We start from the raw sequence: 7,500 nt of genomic DNA on the forward strand, positions 1-7,500 counted from the left end.
TGATGGCACCCACGGTGCTTCTTTTGATTAGCGGCAAGTCGCACATGTAATGTTGCTCCAGAATAGATTATCTAAAGAACAGTCAAAGATAAAGTCAGTTTGGTCCTAGAAACTCGCTCCATCACATATCACTGTCATGGGGAATAGACTAGTAAACATGCAAATTGAACAACAAAGGTAAAAGGTCAAAAAGTTATTGAAACATAGACGTAGTCGGCAGGATTTGAACCTGCGCGGTGAGACCCCAATGGCTTTCTAGTCCATCGCCTTAACCACTCGGCCACGACTACTCAGACGTCAAGTTGTTATGAGTTTCACACACGTTTTCTAATAGCTCCATGATCAAGCTCAGTGATCAACCCTCTGGAAGACATCTCAGAAAAAGAAAAGAAAATACAAGGTCTCAGTAAAATGCAAAAATCTGATTTAAATTCATCATCCATGGGAACCATTCACAGTTTAAAGCTTTTCCCTCTTCATAATGTGGATTTGGAGTCAGTCAGCTCCAAAAACATCTTTAAAAATAATCCAAAAATGCTGAGAAGACTGAACATAATCATTTCCAAGTAAAAAAGACTTGATGTTCATTTGATCAGGCTTTGGAGCGTCTATTAACCATCTCAAGTTTCCAAAAATGTCCAGCGGTTAACTGAAATTACCATATCAATCTTCAGCTGTTTTTCACTTTGAACAGCTCCATACCTATAATACAAGTCAACGGTAAGGTTCGAAAGACCCTATAAAGGGTCCTGATTGACTTTTGTGTGCTACAAAAAAAGCCACAAAACACATTCAAAAGAAGCCGAAAAGAATTTTTAGAAAAACACCACCAAAAATGTTTATAAGGCACTTTAGGAAATTCTGGAAAACACAAGAAAAGATGGCTTAGAGAAAAATCAAAAACACTTCCTGAAGCCATTTTGGCTTCAAATCCTTGTCAGATTCACCCACTTGGAAAGAGTGTTATGTGAATAATGAGATTGCTTGGTATGACATTGACAATGAGTGACATAAACAATTTTAATTTTTGCTAATCCTACTTGATTGACAGCTTTGACCATGGTATTCCATGAATCCTTGAACTCTTTTTTTGTCTTTTATTATGTGGATTTTAAATTGCTTGTTTCCTCATAAACATTGGGCATCGTCGATCTGAGTGCAGATGGAAAAATCGAAATGTGTGCCCAGGTTCCACTGAGATTTGAACTCAAATCTCAGGATTCAAAGTCCAGAGTGCTAACCATTACACAGTCATGGCTGCGGCTTGTTGTGCAGAATAAAGCATATGAAATCGTGAACGATGGCAAAAACAGGCTCCAAAGCTGCAGTGCAAATCTGCAATCATACACAATGGTAAATTGATATCTTATAACCTTTCATTCCACAAATTTACCAACATTTCCACGATATCACAGCTAGGACAGTTTGAAATGTTGATGAAAAGTGGCTAGTAAAAAGATTGCTGTATCTGTTACTTGGAAAAAGTGTGAAAAAAATAAATTGCAAAACTTATACTGTTAGAAAACTGTTCATCCAGTAGTTGATAAAGATTAGCATTGCATGGTAAAAGGCTTCATCTGAGAGATAATTTAAGGTTTGTGCAAATCAAAGTGCATGTCCCAGTCCATTAGCCAGGACAGCGGTCTGTGGCTGCTGGACAAGATCAAGAGAAAAACCTCTTACCTGATGGCACCCACGGTGCTTCTTTTGATTAGCGGCAAGTCGCACATGTAATGTTGCTCCAGAATAGATTATCTAAAGAACAGTCAAAGATAAAGTCAGTTTGGTCCTAGAAACTCGCTCCATCACAGATCACTGTCATGGGGAATAGACTAGTAAACATGCAAATTGAACAACAAAGATAAAAGGTCAAAAAGTTATTGAAACATAGACGTAGTCGGCAGAATTGGAACCTGCGCGGGGAGACCCCAATGGATTTCAGACCACTCGGCCACGACTACTCAGACGTCAAGCTTTTATGAGTTTCACACATGTTTTCTAATAGCACCATGATCAAGCTCAGTGATCAACCCACTGGAAGACATCTCAGAAAATGAAAAGAAAATACAAGGTCTCAGTAAAATGCAAAATCTGATTTAAAGTCATCATCAATGGGAACTATTCACAGTTTAAAGCTTTTCCCTCTTCATAATGTGGATTTGGAGTCAGTCAGCTCCAAAAACATCCTTAAAAATAATCCAAAAATGCTGATAAGACTGAACATAATCATTTCCAAGTAAAAAAGACTTGATGTTCATTTGATCAGGTTTTGGAGCGTCTATTAAACATCTCAAGTTTCCAAAAATGTCCAGCGGTTAACTGAAATTACCATATCAATCTTCAGCTGTTTTTCACTTTGAACAGCTCCATACCTATAATACAAGTCAAGGGTAAGGTTCGAAAGACCCTATAAAGGGTCCTGATTGACTTTTGTGTGCTACAAAAAAAGCCACAAAACACATTCAAATGACGCCGAAAAGAATTTTTAGAAAAACACCACCAAAAATGTTTATAAGGCACTTTAGGAAATTCTGGAAAAAACAAGAAAAGATGGCTTAGAGAAAAATCAAAAACACTTCCTGAAGCCATTTTGTCTTCAAATCCTTGTCAGATTCACCCACTTGGAAAGAGTGTTATGTGAATATTGACTCAAGTCACAGAGTATGAGATTGCTTGGTATGACATAGACAATGAGTGACAGACAATTTTAATTTTTGCTAATCCTACTTGATTGACAGCTTTGACCATGGTATTCCATGAATCCTTGAACTCTTTTTTTGTCTTTTATTATGTGTATTTTAAATTGCTTGTTTTATCATAAACATTGGGCATCGTCGATCTGAGTGCAGATGGAAAAATCAAAATGTGTGCTCAGGTTCTATTGAGATTTCAACTCAGATCACTGGATTCAAAATACAGAGTGCTAACCATTACACCATGGAACCAACCATGACACATTCTTGGCTGCGGCTTGTTGTGCTGAATAAAGCATATGAAATCGTGAACGATGGCGAAAACAGGCTCCAAAGCTGCAGTGCAAATCTGCAATCATACACAATGGTAAATTGATATCTTATAACCTTTCATTCCACAAATTTACCAACATTTCCACGATATCACAGCTAGGACAGTTTGAAATGTTGATGAAAAGTGGCTAGTAAAAAGATTGCTGTATCTGTTACTTGGAAAAAGTGTGAAAAAAATAAATTGCAAAACTTATACTGTTAGAAAACTGTTCATCCAGTAGTTGATAAAGATTAGCATTGCATGGTAAAAGGCTTCATCTGAGAGATAATTTAAGGTATGTGCAAATCAAAGTGCATGTCCCAGTCCATTAGCCAGGACAGCGGTCTGTGGCTGCTGGACAAGATCAATAGAAAAACCTCTTACCTGATGGCACCCACGGTGCTTCTTTTGATTAGCAGCAAGTCGCACATGTAATGTTCCTCCAGAATAGATTATCTAATGAACAGTCAAAGATAAAGTCAGTTTGGTCCTAGAAACTCGCTCCATCACAGATCACTGTCATGGGGAATAGACTAGTAAACATGCAAATTGAACGACAAAGATAAAAGGTCAAAAACTTATTGAAACATAGACGTAGTCGGCAGGATTTGAACCTGCGCGGGGAGACCCCAATGGATTTCTAGTCCATCGCCTTAACCACTCTGCCACGACTACTCGGACATCAAGCTGTTATGAGTTTCACACATGTTTTCTAATAGCACCATGATCAAGCTCAGTGATCAACCCTCTGGAAGACATCTCAGAAAATGAAAAGAAAATACAAGGTCTCAGTAAAATGCAAAAATCTGATTTAAAGTCATCATCAATGGGAACCATTCACAGTTTAAAGCTTTTCCCTCTTCATAATGTGGATTTGGAGTCAGTCAGCTCCAAAAACATCCTTAAAAATAATCAGAAAATGCTGAGAAGACTGAACATAATCATTTCCAAGTAAAAAAGACTTGATGTTCATTTGATCAGGCTTTGGAGCGTCTATTAACCATCTCAAGTTTCCAAAAATGTCCAGCGGTTAACTGAAATTACTATATCAATCTTCAGCTGTTTTTCACTTTGAACAGCTCCATACCTATAATACAAGTCAAGGGTAAGGTTCGAAAGACCCTATAAAGGGTCCTGATTGACTTTTGTGTGCTACAAAAAAAGCCACAAAACACATTCAAAAGACGCCGAAAAGAATTTTTAGAAAAACACCACCAAAAATGTTTATAAGGCACTTTAGGAAATTCTGGAAAACACAAGAAAAGATGGCTTAGAGAAAAATCAAAAACACTTCCTGAAGCCATTTTGGCTTCAAATCCTTTTCAGATTCACCCACTTGGAAAGAGTGTTATGTGAATATTGACTCAAGTCACAGAGTATGAGATTGCTTGGTATGACATAGACAATGAGTGACATAGACAATTTTAATTTTTGCTAATCCTACTTGATTGACAGCTTTGACCATGGTATTCCATGAATCCTTTAACTCTTTTTTTGTCTATTATTATGTGGATTTTAAATTGCTTGTTTCATCATAAACATTGGGCATCGTCGATCTGAGTGCAGATGGAAAAATCGAAATGTGTGCCCAGGTTCCACTGCGATTTGAATTTAGATCACAGGATTCAAAGTCTAGAGTGCTAACCATTACACCATGGAACCAACCATTACACAGTCATGGCTGCGGCTTGTTGTGCTGAATAAAGCATATGAAATCGTGAACGATGGCGAAAACAGGCTCCAAAGCTGCAGTGCAAATCTGCAATCATACACAATGGTAAATTGATATCTTATAACCTTTCATTCCACAAATTTACCAACATTTCCACGATATCACAGCTAGGACAGTTTGAAATGTTGATGAAAATTGGCTAGTAAAAAGATTGCTGTATCTGTTACTTGGAAAAAGTGTGAAAAAAATAAATTGCAAAACTTATACTGTTAGAAAACTGTTCATCCAGTAGTTGATAAAGATTAGCATTGCATGGTAAAAGGCTTCATCTGAGAGATAATTTAAGGTTTGTGCAAATCAAAGTGCATGTCCCAGTCCATTAGCCAGGACAGCGGTCTGTGGCTGCTGGACAAGATCAAGAGAAAAACCTCTTACCTGATGGCACCCACGGTGCTTCTTTTGATTAGCGGCAAGTCGCACATGTAATGTTGCTCCAGAATAGATAATCTAAAGAACAGTCAAAGATAAAGTAAGTTTGGTCCTAGAAAATCGCTCCATCACATATCACTGTCATGGGGAATAGACTAGTAAACATGCAAATTGAACAACAAAGGTCAAAAAGTTATTGAAACATAGACGTAGTCGGCAGGATTTGAACCTGCGCGGTGAGACCCCAATGGCTTTCTAGTCCATCGCCTTAACCACTCTGCCACGACTACTCGGACATCAAGCTGTTATGAGTTTCACACATGTTTTCTAATAGCACCATGATCAAGCTCAGTGATCAACCCTCTGGAAGACATCTCAGAAAATGAAAAGAAAATACAAGGTCTCAGTAAAATGCAAAAATCTGATTTAAAGTCATCATCAATGGGAACCATTCACAGTTTAAAGCTTTTCCCTCTTCATAATGTGGATTTGGAGTCAGTCAGCTCCAAAAACATCCTTAAAAATAATCAGAAAATGCTGAGAAGACTGAACATAATCATTTCCAAGTAAAAAAGACTTGATGTTCATTTGATCAGGCTTTGGAGCGTCTATTAACCATCTCAAGTTTCCAAAAATGTCCAGCGGTTAACTGAAATTACTATATCAATCTTCAGCTGTTTTTCACTTTGAACAGCTCCATACCTATAATACAAGTCAAGGGTAAGGTTCGAAAGACCCTATAAAGGGTCCTGATTGACTTTTGTGTGCTACAAAAAAAGCCACAAAACACATTCAAAAGACGCCGGAAAAAATTTTTAGAAAAACACCACCAAAAATGTTTATAAGGCACTTTAGGAAATTCTGGAAAACACAAGAAAAGATGGCTTAGAGAAAAATCAAAAACACTTCCTGAAGCCATTTTGGCTTCAAATCCTTGTCAGATTCACCCACTTGGAAAGAGTGTTATGTGAATATTGACTCAAGTCACAGAGTATGAGATTGCTTGGTATGACATAGACAATGAGTGACATAGACAATTTTAATTTTTGCTAATACTACTTGATTGACAGCTTTGACCATGGTATTCCATGAATCCTTGAACTCTTTTTTTGTCTTTTATTATGCGGATTTTAAATTGCTTGTTTCATCATAAACATTGGGCATCGTCGATCTGAGTGCAGATGGAAAAATCGAAATGTGTGCCCAGGTTCCACTGAGGTTTGAATTCAGATTTCAGGATTCAAAGTCCAGAGTGCTAACCATTACACCATGGAACCAACCATTACACAGTCATGGCTGCGGCTTGTTGTGCTGAATAAAGCATATGAAATTGTGAACGATGGCGAAAACAGGCTCCAAAGCTGCAGTGCAAATCTGCAATCATACACAATGGTAAATTGATATCTTATAACCTTTCATTCCACAAATTTACCAACATTTCCACGATATCACAGCTAGGACAGTTTGAAATGTTGATGAAAAGTGGCTAGTAAAAAGATTGCTGTATCTGTTACTTGGAAAAAGTGTGAAAAAAATAAATTGCAAAACTTATACTGTTAGAAAACTGTTCATCCAGTAGTTGATAAAGATTAGCATTGAATGGTAAAAGGCTTCATCTGAGAGATAATTTAAGTTTTGTGCAAATCAAAGTGTATGTCCCAGTCCATTAGCCAGAACAGCGGTCTGTGGCTGCTGGACAAGATCAAGAGAAAAACCTCTTACCTGATTGCACCCACGGTGCTTCTTTTGATTAGCGGCAAGTCGCACATGTAATGTTGCTCCAGAATAGATTATCTAAAGAACAGTCAAAGATAAAGTCAGTTTGGTCCTAGAAACTAGCTCCATCACAGATCACTGTCATGGGGAATAGACTAGTAAAGATGCAAATTGAACAACAAAGATAAAAGGTCAAAATGTTATTGAAACATAGACGTAGTCGGCAGGATTTGAACCTGCGCGGGGAGACCCCAATGGATTTCTAGTCCATCACCTTAACCACGCGGCCACGACTACTCAGACGTCAAGCTGTTATGAGTGTCACACACGTTTTCTAATAGCTCCATGATCAAGCTCAGTGATCAACCCTCTGGAAGACATCTCAGAAAATGAAAAGAAAATACAAGGTCTCAGTAAAATGCAAAAATCTGATTTAAATTCATCATCCATGGGAACCATTCACAGTTTAAAGCTTTTCCCTCTTCATAATGTGGATTTGGAGTCAGTCAGCTCCAAAAACATCCTTAAAAATAATCCAAAAATGCTGAGAAGACTGAACATAATCATTTCCAAGTAAAAAAGACTTGATGTTCATTTGATCAGGTTTTGGAGCGTCTATAAACCATCTCAAGTTTCCAAAAATGTCCAGCGGTTAACTGAAATTACCATATCAATCT

General features: G+C 37.6%; 3 non-coding genes across 3 annotated transcripts; all 3 read right to left on the reverse strand.

The window, feature by feature from the left end:
• Positions 1 to 208: 208 nt before the first annotated feature.
• TRNAS-AGA (transfer RNA serine (anticodon AGA)) lies at positions 209 to 290 on the reverse strand. The gene has a single exon. It is a non-coding gene; the product is annotated as a tRNA-Ser (tRNA).
• A 3,309-nt stretch (positions 291 to 3,599) lies between these two features.
• On the reverse strand, positions 3,600 to 3,681 carry TRNAS-AGA (transfer RNA serine (anticodon AGA)). Its single transcript has one exon. It is a non-coding gene; the product is annotated as a tRNA-Ser (tRNA).
• A 3,357-nt stretch (positions 3,682 to 7,038) lies between these two features.
• TRNAS-AGA (transfer RNA serine (anticodon AGA)) lies at positions 7,039 to 7,120 on the reverse strand. Its single transcript has one exon. It is a non-coding gene; the product is annotated as a tRNA-Ser (tRNA).
• Positions 7,121 to 7,500: the final 380 nt, after the last annotated feature.

The sequence above is a fragment of the Dendrobates tinctorius genome, unplaced genomic scaffold, assembly GCF_039654945.1.
Source record: "Dendrobates tinctorius isolate UK_male_01 unplaced genomic scaffold, ASM3965494v1 ptg000048l, whole genome shotgun sequence".
Lineage (NCBI taxonomy): Eukaryota > Metazoa > Chordata > Amphibia > Anura > Dendrobatidae > Dendrobates > Dendrobates tinctorius.